This window comes from Coregonus lavaretus (genome assembly GCF_964263955.1).
Source record: "Coregonus lavaretus genome assembly, chromosome: 40".
In the NCBI taxonomy this organism is placed as follows: Eukaryota; Metazoa; Chordata; class Actinopteri; order Salmoniformes; family Salmonidae; genus Coregonus; species Coregonus lavaretus.
In genome coordinates this window covers 6,067,492-6,081,537 of record NC_140027.1, presented here as the reverse complement: position 1 = coordinate 6,081,537, position 14,046 = coordinate 6,067,492, and positions in this window count along the sequence as shown.

Here is a 14,046-nt window from a genome sequence, read left to right as displayed (position 1 = left end):
CATTTTTTGTGAACAAATGTGCAATGCACTTTCCAAACTGTGAAAGGCAGCAATACGCAACATAGCGTCTAGTCTGCCGGAAAGCCACACGAAGAAGAAGAATGTATGCCTTGGATATAGCAACACCAACACTTGGTTTTGAACAAATGAGCAGGAGTGAAACCAGGTGGACTTTTAGTAGCTCCAGATCTGCGTCAGTGGTTGTTGGGAGAATTCAAGGCCTGGGTGGCAAGACCGAAGGAAGGTACCGTTTCGTTGATACTGATGGTTTCCCGGGAACTGATGACTTCTACGGTTGTGGCTGAAGTGACTTTACGTAGCAGGTTAGGAGAACTAACACAGCAGGTTAAGAGAATTAGGATAAAGTTAGGAAAAGTGTTAAGGTTAGGCTTAGCTAAAATGCTACAGTTGTCCCCGCCGCGACAAGTAGATGGAGCTGTACGCCATCTTGCCACAACCATAGAAGCAATCAGTTCAGAGAAACCGTCAGTATCATAACACCGGTAAGCTGTTCTAAAACAGTACTCACTGCCTACCTCCTGTTGTGAGGCTTTCCATCAGCAAACACATCCAGTTAGGTTTGAAATGCAAGGTGAATGTCATGCCCTTTTCCCTGTACCTTGTCTTCTTTCACTTTGGCTTGTAAGTCACTGGTACTTGCTTGCTTTCTTATATCAAGACCAGCATACAAATTAAGCAATGTATTGGGCATGCATTCTACTGTGTTTGCTCTAGATTAGTTCCCAACACAGCATTTTGAGTTGACCCTGCTAGACATTCCTAGTGTACTGTTGTGGCACAATTCCATGGAGAAATATATTTCTCCAAGGTTACCACCACAGGAGGTTGGTGGCACCTTAATTGGAGAGGACGGGATCGTGGTAATGGCTGGAGCGGAATAGGTGGAATGGTATCAAATTAATCAAACGCATGGTTTCCATGTGTTTGATGCCATTCCATTTGCTCCGTTCCAGCCATTATGAGCCGTCCTCCCCTCAGCAGCCTCCACTGGTTACCAACATGCCTAATTCTAATTGGTGTATGTAGTTGTATGTGTTTAGCTGAGCCTGGGGGTGTGTGTTTGTGTTTTCTGTGTTGTTTTTATCTCGTTATCAGAAAGAGACAGCTGGTTCCGCAGGCTCTGTGTTTTTGCTGTGTGAAAGAGCTTTCTGTAATGTAAACATAAAACGTCTACGATGTGGCCATGGCACCCATCACACAGATGGTGGAAAAATATGTTGCCGCACAAAGATCAAATCGATTCCTACTTTTTCATGTATGGCTTTGCTTTGTTAACTATAGTTTGCTTTCACTTTTCAGTTTGCTTTCACTTTTCAGCATTACGCGTTGCTGTTTGTATTTGATTTGTCATTCAAAGTGTGTGTGTGTTCATTTGAGCAGTCGTGGGTGTGTGTCTGAACAATTCATGCATAGCTTTAGGCATCATGCATAGCTTTTGGTGAATGCCTGAAGGTAGCTGAGAGGTGTCATTTGAAAAACAAATAACATTTGGAGCCTAGCGCTCCAGTGCTTTTTCACTAGCAGAACAATGGAAACTCAGTCAGGCGGAATTAGATTTCTGTCAAGTTATCCTCACATTCAGTACAAACGCTCAAGCATTTTGTGGCCATGGATGTGGAATTACAGACGCTGTGGAGTTTTCCTCTTGAGCAGGTTTCTTCTTTCCTTGAAGCAGCTTCTTATAAATAATAAATAATATGCCATTTAGCAGACGCTTTTATCCAAAGCGACTTACAGTCATGCATGCATACATTTTTGTGTATGGGTGGTCCCGGGGATCGAACCCACTACCTTGGCGTTACAAGCGCCGTCACAGGATCATATTAGTCCTACTTTACCATTCCCACTACTGTATATGTGTGTGCCAGTGTCTGTCAAAATAAGATTAGCTAGAGACTATTTTCCCACGTCCTGTTATATTTTACCATAGGATGACATGCAGAAATAAAAACTCTATCTTTGTGTCAAACATGTTGATTTATGTTTGTGTGTCAGACTCCAAAAGCACAAGATCTACTTTAACCCTCCCGTTGTCCTAGGGTCAAAATGACCCGCCACTGTGTTAAACCAACTTTATTTAATTTTTATATTTTTTGGATCATTTGTGAGGAGGCAGTGATACTTTCTTTAAAGTCTCACTGCCTCCTTCTCACAAATGATCCCCAAAATATAAAAATTAAATAAAGTTGGTTCAACACAGTGGCGGGTCATTTTGACCCTAGGACAACGGGAGGGTTAAGAAATATGCAGGCCTGTTTTCTATCCCTACAAAGGATTTTCTACATGATGTAAGCATGCACAGTACACAGTTATAGGCTTAGTTTGTTGTTGGTGTTATAGTTTGGTGTTTACTCCAGTGGGATTGACACAGTACTGTACGTCCTGGTGTGAAATGCTAGGGAGATTTATACCCTCCACTAGTCCGCCTCTACTCTGTTCTGTCTGCAGCACGGTCATCTCAGGGTGTTGGCTCTAAGCTAGGTCACTGTGCTGTCTGTCTGCTTGTCAGCTCCATCTCTGTTATTACCCAGCCAACTCCAGCAAGGCAGAGTGAGAGGCTTCTGATGGGCTGACACTGTGGCAGCAGCAGTCTCTCTGCATGGATGCTCACTAGAGGAGGAGGGGAAAGGTCACACCATCCACTAACAGTCTCCTTTGTCTGTCTGTCTGTTAGTCCTGTACTCAGAGGTGCCACCACAGGTCCCAGAGTGGTGGGGCCATTTTCTTTCTCCTGATAGTAACCAGATAAAACTCCTGAACCTAGTTGTAGCAGGGACCTTAAGGATTGCCTGCTCTGTGCTTGTCCCATTAGGCAGGGGATTTTTTAAAACTGAAAACAACCAAACTGCAAGAATTCCAGTAGGGGCGTCACAAGTCACTTTTTTTTTAACCTGCTACACTGGAAGCGTAACTTTTGGCCAGGGCTAGCAGAGCGCGAGCCACTTTTTTCTATTGCTCCGGCCGAGATACACTAGTGGTAATACACCTAACCATTCTAGCTTCGCTGTCGTGGGTGCTAGCAAGCATGTAAGGTAGTGCTACGTATCAACAGCCATTGTCAGCCAATCTAGTAGGGGTTGGAAGCTATGGTGAGTTTTGATTGGTTACTCGTGTAGCAGTCTCACTGAAGATTTGCATAATGTTCAGCTTCCCCCAACTTTAGTCCCGCCCTATTCAGCTCCCTCGTCCATGCTCGCATCGCCCAACGGCCCCTGCCTTACTCCACTTCTCAATGCTTTCCTTCCATTGAACATAAATTGGGGAGCCGTTGTTTCACCGCACGATGCTGTCTCTAGTGTTACGCCCCGTCAGGAACGTCTTGAAAATAGTACTTTTATGCTCGAGCAGCGCATGCCTCTCGTGAAGCCAACGCGCTCACGCTCAGCAAAAGTTGGCTATCTGATGTAGCAGGCCAGTAAAACAAGATTTGTCTGCGTCCTGCCTGTTGTTTAATTTCAGCGTGTAAACAACTATTTTCCCATTTTTCAGGCAAGTTACCATAATCTTCAGGCAACCAAAAAATACTGTTGACTTGGCCAATTTGAAATTCCCTTTCAGACTTTAAAGTCAATTTCTGTGTAGGGCATGACATAGTGATTAATCAGTTGCAAAACTGTTTTATATGGGCTATGAGGACAACAGCGTTTTTCTAATCAGGTCACATTGTTTTAAACTCCTGGAAAAACGTATTGCCCTGGAAAAACGTATTGCCCTGTAGAGAGGATGAAAACCCTGTCAAACTGCAGCAACCTTGTACTTGTTCATATTAATTATATTTTAAAACTAGACTAACGGGAGTTTACATTACGCAGACACAGAGACAGCTGTGAATGGACAACATAACTAACAGGGCAGTGCTTGCTTTATGCAGGGTTGCATCATGTAGGCCCAGAGATGGGAATGGGCGGTGCCCAAAATTCTTACATTCCAACCCTGTGTAGGCCTATAATTAAGAAGTTACAGGTGCATCAACACAGTCTAGCCTATGTCATCACTATTTGTTGATTTGATTAATTCCAGTCAATAATCAGAAATAAATTGTCTTAGGCTATAAAAGCATAACGTTACCGCTTCGTTTCCCCTGGCCAGATGGGACTGGGCACATAAAGGCCTACAGCTGATCAGACTGATGCAGCATGTCAGATCGCTTATGTTTAGGTGTAGGCTCTTTCTGTAAAGTATTTACTTGTGTCTGTCGGGAGTGAGTTATTTTCCGATTTTCTAAAATAATACAGGAAGAAAAGTGCTCTGCTTTCTGTAGACGTGCGCCATACCCGACCTCAGATTTCCGTAAATCTGATTGGTCAAGACACACACACACACGAACTGCAGCACTCTGATAAGAAGGACATAGTCCCTGTTTTCAATGTTTTTGCGTTAAACCAAATCAAAAGTGCTGTGGCAAATGCCTGCTCGCCACCCGTTTTCCGGCAGCCCTGCCTGTACTGTCTACTGCTCTCTACCTGTCTCCGTCCTCTCCCCTCACAGCAAGCCCTCCGCTCATGGGCTCTCTACCTGTCTCCGTCCTCTCCCCTCACAGCAAGCCCTCCGCTCATGGGCTCTCTACCTGTCTCCGTCCTCTCCCCTCACAGCAACCCCTCCACTGTTTGAACACACTCTCTCTCCTGCAGTGGTCCACTGTCATGCTGTGCTCTGTCTGAGTAGCCTGTACCTTATGCGAGGTCATGGCTCATGTACTAAAAGTGGCTCCTCCATTAAATGGACATTAGCTGGGAATAAAGAAGCCTCTGTCAGCTTTACTCCATCTTTAGTGCTGCTGATGTTTGAGATTAGAAGGGACTCACTGGTTTTCACTGTGATATCATGAGAGTGATTTTAAATGGTAGCTACAGTGCTTGGTAAAGCAGGAGAAAAGCATTGTCAGGCAGAAAGGACAACTTATAGAAAGATAAAATCATATGTTTACATTTTTACATTTACGTCATTTAGCAGACGCTCTTATCCAGAGCGACTTACAAATAGGTGCATTCACCTTATAGCCAGTGGGATAACCACTTTACAATATTATTATTATTTATTTTTTTTTGGGGGGGGGTTGGAGTAAGGGGGGTTGGGGGGGGTAGAAGGATTACTTTATCCTATCCCAGGTATTCCTTAGAGAGGTGGGGTTTCAAATGTCTCCGGAAGGTGGTGAGTGACTCCGCTGTCCTGGCGTCGTGAGGGAGCTTGTTCCACCATTGGGGTGCCAGAGCAGCGAACAGTTTTGACTTGGCTGAGCGGGAACTATGCTTCCGCAGAGGTAGGGGAGCCAGCAGGCCAGAGGTGGATGAACGCAGTGCCCTCGTTTGGGTGTAGGGACTGATCAGAGCCTGAAGGTACGGAGGTGCCGTTCCCCTCACAGCTCCGTAGGCAAGCACCATGGTCTTGTAGCAGATGCGAGCTTCAACTGGAAGCCAGTGGAGTGTGCGGAGGAGCGGGGTGACGTGAGAGAACTTGGGAAGGTTGAACACCAGACGGGCTGCGGCATTCTGGATGAGTTGTAGGGGTTTAATGGCACAGGCAGGGAGCCCAGCCAACAGCGAGTTGCAGTAATCCAGACGGGAGATGACAAGTGCCTGGATTAGGACCTGTGCCACTTCCTGTGTAAGGCAGGGTCGTACTCTCCGAATGTTGTAGAGCATGAACCTACAGGATCGGGTCACCGCCTTGATGTTAGCGGAGAATGACAGGGTGTTGTCCAGGGTCACGCCAAGGCTCTTCGCACTCTGGGAGGAGGACACAACGGAGTTGTCAACCGTGATGGCGAGATCATGGAACGGGCAGTCCTTCCCCGGGAGGAAGAGCAGCTCCGTCTTGCCGAGGTTCAGCTTGAGGTGGTGATCGGTCATCCATACTGATTAAATTTCAACAAAATAATGTTGCATTAATGCTAATTTGATCTGTTTCTAACTATAGAAATGATTTCGCAACAATCTGAGATATTGGGTGTCATGGCTTGCTGAAAGTACATGAAATGACTCCTCAGCTTTCATATACCCCCTGTAGTTAAGTCTAGCTGAAATAGAGAATACTTCCCTTTAACAGTGGAGTAAATACTGGTGTTACGTAGCTGAGGTTCACTTAGGGCAGGCTGCTCAGTCAGTGATTTAGGAAACGCCTTCCTAGACTGGAGAGTAGTGCGTACACAACATGTACTCAGAGACAGTGGGGGTTCCACAGCTTGGCTTGGCTTGGTTTACTTCACTTTGAGGCAGCTGGATGTACACTACATGGCCAAAAGTATGTTAATGGCTTCGGCTATTTCAGCCACACCCATTGCTGACAGGTGTATAAAATCAAGCACAAAGCCATGCAATCTCCATAGACAAACATTGGTAGTAGAATGGCCCATACTGAAGAGCTCAGTGACTTTCAAAGTGGCACCGTCATAGGATGGCACCTTTCCAACAAGTCAGTTCGTCAAAATTCTGCCCTGCTAGAGCTGCCCCGGTCAACTGTAAGTGTTGTTATTGTGGAAACGTCTAGGAGCAACAACGGCTCAGCTGCGAAGTGGTAGGCCACACAACCTCACAGAACGGGACCGCCAAGTGCTGAAGCGCGTAGCGTGTAAAAATTGTATGTCCTTGGTTACAACACTCACTAACGAGTTCCAAACTGCCTCTGGAAACAACGTCAGCACAAGAACTGTTCGTCGGGAGCTCCATGAAATGGGTTTCTATGGTCGAGTAGCCACAAACAAGCCTAAGATCACCATAAAGCTCACCGCCATTGGACTCTGGAGCAGTGGAAACGCGTTCTCTGGAGTGATGAATCACGATTCACCATCTGGCAGTCCGACGGACAAATCTGTGTTTGGCGGATTCCAGGAGAACGCTACCTGCCCCAATGCACAGTGCCAACTGTAAAGTTTGGTGGAGGAGGAACAATGGCCGGGCTAGGCCGCCTCGTTCCAATGAAGGGAAATCTTTACGCTACAGCATTCAATTACATTCTAGACGATTCTGTGTTTCCAACTTTGTGGCAACAGTTTGGGGAAGGCCCTTTCCTGTTTCAGCATGACAATGTCCCCGTGCACAAAGCGAGGTCCATACAAAAATGGTTTGTCGAGATCGGTGTGGAAGAACTTGACTGGTCTGCACAGAGCCCTGACCTCAACCCCATCGAACACCTTTGGGATGAATTGGAACACCAACTGCAAGCCAGGCCTAATCGCCCAACATCAGTGCCCGACCTTACTAATGCTCTTGTGGCTGAATGGAAGCAAGTCCCCGCAGCAATGTTCCAACTTCTAGTGGAAAGCCTTCCCAGAAGAGTGGAGGCTGTTATAGCTGCAAAGGGGGGACCAACTCCATTTTAATGCCCGTGATTTGGAATGAGATGTTCAATGAGCAGGTGTCCACATACCTTTGGTCATGTAGTGTATGTTGTCCAAACTCACAAATAAATCATGAATGAGGACTTGAGTAGTCACATAAAAGAGTAATATCTCTAATTGGAAATATGCAAGTATTTTTTTGGGCCTGCATCTCGACTGAAATGTGTTGATGTGCTGTCCTTCCTCACTTTTTATGCATGTTACATATATTAAATGCTTTAGACAGATCTCAGCAGCAAAGGGGGGACCAACTCCATATTTAATGCCCATAATTTGGAATGTGATGTTCGACGAGCAGGTGTCCACATACTTTTGGCCATGTAGTGTATCTGGGAATGACACTGTAGTGTATACGTGTGCATACACACACACAAATGGGCTTATGCACACACACACACTTCTCTAACACACAAATACACACACTTTCTTTCATCCGCCAACCTATACACACTCACACTCACACACTTGCTCTGACACACACACGAACTGACACACACACACACACACACTCTCTCTCTTTCTCACTCACACACGCGGAAGCCCACTAACAATCTGCAGGCTGCCAGTAACTTTTAAACTGAAGTGATCCCCGGTGAGCCGCCGTAGATGGACAAGAAGCATCGATGCGTGGGAGACATTGAGCCAGAAACGGCCCTCTCAAAATCCACTCACCTCCTCAATTTAAAGTAATCTGGGCTTTTGACTTAATCGCCTCAAATCTCCAATGCTTTCCCCCGAAGAGCATTGTGAACTCTTGAATCAAGTCACTTAAATTGGGTCACCCGTTAAGCTTCGTCGCAAGAGACTAGTCTCTCGCAGCTCTCATAACTCATGCTGATATCATAAGACCCATCTCTCCCAGTCCCAGCTCTGTGCCGTAACACCAGTGTAGAGGAGATTTCCGTTCCGCGGAGTGATGTGTAATTTCTTGTTGTTGGGGTCGTCAGGGAGTTCAGTTTGACGCGTGATGGTGTTGATATTTATCTCATTGTCACACACTGGTGTTTGCTCTCCATCTCTGCTTCTCAGATTTGATCCCCTGTTGTTATTTCTTTATTTCAAAGCCTGCTGGGTTTTCATTAATGAAGGAATGCTAGTGTAAATGCAGGTTTGCTGGGTGGATGTCGGCTCTGTGTGTACTCTGGCTTACACTGTACAAATGTATTTTTTCTCTCCAATACAGTAGTGGACTGTTTCACTGTAGGGGTGGTGAGGTTGAAACATGAGTACACATAGTCCAGTGTCATACAGGTGCAGTATCAGCGATTCTTTGCTCTTTAGTACCTTCATTTTTAGCTTTCTACACCACAGGACAGTTTTCTCCAACCCAGGTCCTGCAGAGCTGTGAGGTTTAGTTCTAGAGGATGATTCAAGTTGAATCTGGTCTGTTGATGCTGAGCTGGAATGATCCGGAGCCAGCAGTGACTTAACACTGTATACAAGAGGAAGTGTCACTTTAACCCTTTGCCCCATTTCAAGTGTACTGTGATTGGCTTACATGAATCACTGTAGAATGGGGACTTGTAGGGCGCTCCTTTGGGGTCAACTTCTCTTCTCTCCCCCACTCTCTACTCCTCTCCTCCCTCTCTAATAATCATCTCTCCTCTCCTCCTCTCATCTCTCCGAACTGTCCCGCTGCAAAATGGCCCAGTTTGGATGATGACACACATTCAGACTTTTATAAATGACCCCCCTCCAATTCCACTGTGTCTGAAATGGCTTCCTCTCTGGCATTTCACAGGCTTCAGAAGACTTCATTTTTTAGAACTTCACTCTAAGTCGCTGTATTAAAGTTCTAATAGGCCCCATTGGGCCTTGTGGGGAAGAGACTGTTGTTCAGTGGTACAGTGAGAGTGTTTTGGAGCTACTGTGATGCCCTTTATGGGATAATGAGGAAAAAGCCTTGTCAGTTTACTTAGCATAGATCTATTGTCTAGTTACACTGGCCATCGGCCATTAAACTGGGATAAATGGTATTTAGAATGGATGTGGCTTGTTTTCCCCATTAAGAAACTTTATGAAAAAGTACAAATGTTTTACCCAAGATGCATTTCCTTAGATACATTTCTTACACTAGATATTGAAGCGTGAAGGAAGTTCTGTATATTCTATGCATGACTGCTGAATTTGGTTATAGTCAACGGATACAGCTTTTTATAAAAACACACCTAGGATTAAATATGTATGGTGTGAGAGGTGTTGCTGTGACATTTGTGGCACCTGTCTACACACATACACACACACACACACCCAAACACGCACACACACAAGCAAGCATGCATTTCCATTACATTATTTTGTATTAATAATAGGGCAAGGCGTTTGTGTTTCTCCAGGGTTAGCTAGGTAGCGGTGTAGCACCAGTCTGCATACTTATTGTGTTGTAACACCGCTGTGTGGGAGTGTCACCACAGCTGGTATAACGCTACTTCCTCTCTTCCCATGGAAACAAGTTGAATTAGAACACCATGGCCAGGGAGAGAGTGAGAGAGAGACAGGGAGAGAATGAGGGAGAGGAGAAAGAGAGAGGGAGGGGTGGGAATGAGGGTAATACAACTCAACCAGACTAGAGGGAGGGATAGAGAGAAAGAGAGATGGAGAGAGGAGTCATTACCTACAAGTCTGTGATCAACAGAAAAGACAATCACAACGAAAAGGAAGGGCAAACATAAATGAAAATGGGTATCTTGTCCAATTCCAAGGGCAAAAGAAAAATAACATCACTGGCAGCCTACACTAGAGCATTGCTTCTTAGTACAGGTTTAGCATTTGACCATATTAGAGACCAGATAGTGGTGTATATCCTCACTGGGCAGGAAAACTGCTCAAGTGAGGAGGGGAACCAGCAGGATTAGCACCCTCGTTTGGAAAGGATAGGTGTGTGTGTGTGTGTGTGTGTGTGTGTGTGTGTGTGTGTGTGTGTGTGTGTGTGGCGTGCATGCGTCTATGGGAGGCAGTGGGCCTAAGTGGGTCTGCATGTGTGTACGTGTGTATGGGCTCGCCGGGAGAATACACACAAACGTTATCTACGTCTCTCTCTCTCTCTGTCTCCTCTCTCTCTCTCTATCTCTTTCTCTGAATACAGTCAGGAGATGAGAGATGCCCCTGCTGGGAGATGAAAGGAGAGGAAGCGCAGGATGACTCGCCCAGGCCTCTTCTCCTCCTCACCGCCCCGGGTTCATCATTATTCATTAACCAAGCCAAAGAAGTGTGTATGCTTGCGTCATGTGTTGCACATGTAACAAACAGGGGCGTGTATTCTTGCGTGAGTGCATGAACATGATGTGTGTGTGAGTGCGTAGTAGACGGAGAAGCTCGTTCCCCAGACTGTACCAGATTAGCCTCACTCCATCTCACACATAGACACACACACACACACCATCAGCATACCGCCTATTAACCATCACTCACTCACTCACACACACACAAACCATCAGCCCACCACCTATTAACCATCACTCACTCACACACACACACACACACACACCATCAGCCCACCACCTATTAACCATCACTCACACAAACACACACACACACACCATCAGCCCACCACCTATTAACCATCACTCACACAAACACACACAAGATGGCTGTTCTGGAGAGAGCCAAGAACTTAGGAGGAACCAACATCTTTCTCAACGAGGACTTCTCTGAAGCTGTACGCCAGACGTGGAAAAAACTTTACCAAGCTATGAAAGCTGCCAGAGACCTCTGGGTCATTGCTTACATCCGCTACGACAAGCTTATTGTCCACCCTCCCTCTCAAAAGCCTGGGAACAGTGAGAAAGCCAAGCTTCCAGGTCAGTAGCTTCAGCCCAGCATCACACATATACACCGACTGACACTCACAAGTACCTGATTGACTGACTATTAGCTAAACAATGTTTTAATTTTACTTTTTTATGTATATATAATACAGGAAAGGGCCAAAAATAGCCCATATTAATATATGTAGCCTTAAAAATAAGGTTAATGAAATCAATAACTTGCTAACATCAGATAACATTCATTTACTGGCCATCTCGGAAACTCACTTAGATAATTGCTTTGATGATACAGCGGTAGCAATACAAGGATATACTGTAACATCTACAGAAAATACAGGAATGCCTATGGGTGAGGTTGCTGTGTATGTTCAGAGCCATATTTCTGTAAAGATTAGAGAGGATCTCATGTCAAATGTTGTTGACGTGTTGTGGTTCCAAGTTCACCTGCCTCATATAAAGCCTCTTCTTTTGGGGTGTTGCTATAGGCCACCAAGTGCTTACAGTCAGTATTTTAATAATATGTGTGCAATGCTTGATAGTGTGTGTGATGTTAACAGAGAGGTCTATTTTCTGGGTGACCTGAACATTGACTGGTTAGCAACTAGCTGTCCTCTCAAGAGGAAGATTCTAACTGTGACTGATGCCTGTAATATGACCCAAGTTGTCACTCAACCAACTAGAGTGCACACCAATAGTGTTGGATCTGTGACATCCACTTGTATTGATCATATATTCACTAATGCTGCAGAGCTTTGGCTGTAGTGACCATAACATTGTGGCAATAACAAGGAAAGCCAAAGTGCCAAAGGTTGAGCCTAAAGTAATTCATAAGAGATCATACTAAATATTTTTTCAGGACTCTTTTGTTGAAAATGTAAATAATGTATGTTGGTCTGATGTGTATGAGGAAGTGAATACAGATGCAGCACTGGAAGTATTTGTAAAAGTATGCATGCCAATTGTTTACAAGTGTCACGATCGTTTACGGACGAGACGGACCAAGGCGCAGCGTGATAAGCATACATGTTTATTAAGCAAATAAACACACGACAAAAACAACAAACGAAACGTGAAGTCCAAGGTAGCACACAAACATACCATAACACGGAACAAGATCCCACAACTAACAGGTGCCAAAAGGCTGCCTAAGTATGGTCCCCAATCAGAGACAACGAGCGACAGCTGCCTCTGATTGGGAACCACACAGGCCAACACAGATCTAGACATACTAGAATCTAACATAGACAATCAACATAGCCAAACACAACACAGAAAATACACACCCTGACTCAACAAATACAAGTCCCTTGAGTCAGGGCGTGACAGTACCCCCCTCCAAAGGTGCGGACTCCAACCGCGCCACATAAACATAACAGGGTAGGGGCCGGGTGGGCATTCCGCCTCGGAGGCGGATCCGGCTCCGGGCGTGACCAACACTTACTCTCCACCTCCCTGTTGCGCCCCTGGTCTGGTCTGGACCTCGGCACTCTGCTTCCCCTCTCCTTCCTCCCACGACGTACCAAGCCCTGTCTGGACCCTGGTGTGGGAGACCCCGAACCTGGAGAGGGGCTGACGTCTGGGTCTGGACTGGAACCGCTGACTGGAGCTGGACCCGACGACGGTGGATCGAACTGCTCTGGCTCCGGAGTGGAACCGCTGACTGGAGCTGGATCAGGCACTGGTGGAGCGGACTGCTCTGGCTCCGGAGTGGAGCGGCTGACCGGAGCTGGACTAGACCCCGGTGGAGCGGATTGCTCTGGCTCCGGAGTGGATCCACTGACCGGAGCTGGACTGGACCCCGGTGGGGCGGATTGCTCTGGCTCCGGAGTGGAGCAGCTGACCGGTGCCGGACCAGGCACCGGTGGAACAGGCACGGGCCGTGCCGGACTGGACACACGCACCACTGGCTTGGTGCGGGGAGCAGGAACGGGCTGGACCGGGCTGATGACTCGCACCACTGGCTTGGTGCGAGGGACAGGAACAGGCCGGACCGGGCTGGCGACACGCACCACTGGCTTGGTGCGAGGGACAGGAACAGGCCGGACCGGGCTGGGAACACACACCACTGGCTTAGTGCGGGGAGCAGGAACGGGTCGGGCCGTACTGGGAACACGCACCACTGGCTATAGAAACTATAGATCTGTTCTATGTGCGCTATTTCTATGCTTCGTTCTTAAATTTCGTTTTACTTTTGGTTTTGAACACCAGCTTCAAACAGCTGAAAATACTATATTTTTGTTTATGGAAAATACATTTCACAGCAGTTTAAATGGTACAATGATTCTCTACACTATACTTGCTTGTTTTGTTACATAAACTGAAATTAGGTGAACTATTAGAATGTTTTCTCCATAGTGCATCTTTAACAAAAAGAATAAGAAATTATATAACCAAACCAAGATAAATGACATAAAAGACAATGGAGTACCTTAAATTATATCATGGGCAGAAAACCCAATTAATCTCCATCGTTCATTGAAGTTGATGGGTAATTTATAACAAAAACCTTTCCATATTGCTAACCATTATCAATGACTATTTCACTATAAAAGTGGAAAAACTCAGAAGGGAAATGATAACATTGAACAGTGAACCATCATTGTATAAAATATCCAATAATGAAAGAGAAGGATGGCTGTTTTGAAATTGGTGAAGTAAGTATGGTAGATGTGGAAAAATGATTGTTATCCATCAGTAATGATAAGCCACCAGGTATAGACAACCTTGATGGGAAAATATTGGGAATGGTAGCTGTATTGCCACCCCTATTTGCTATATCTTTAACCAAAGCCTAAAGGAGTGTGTGTGTCCACAGCCTTGGAAGGAAGCTCAAGTAATTCCACTGCCTAAAAATGGTAAGCACCCTTTGCTGGCTCTAACAGCTGCCCAATCAGTTTGCTGCCTGTTCTTAGTAAACTGATG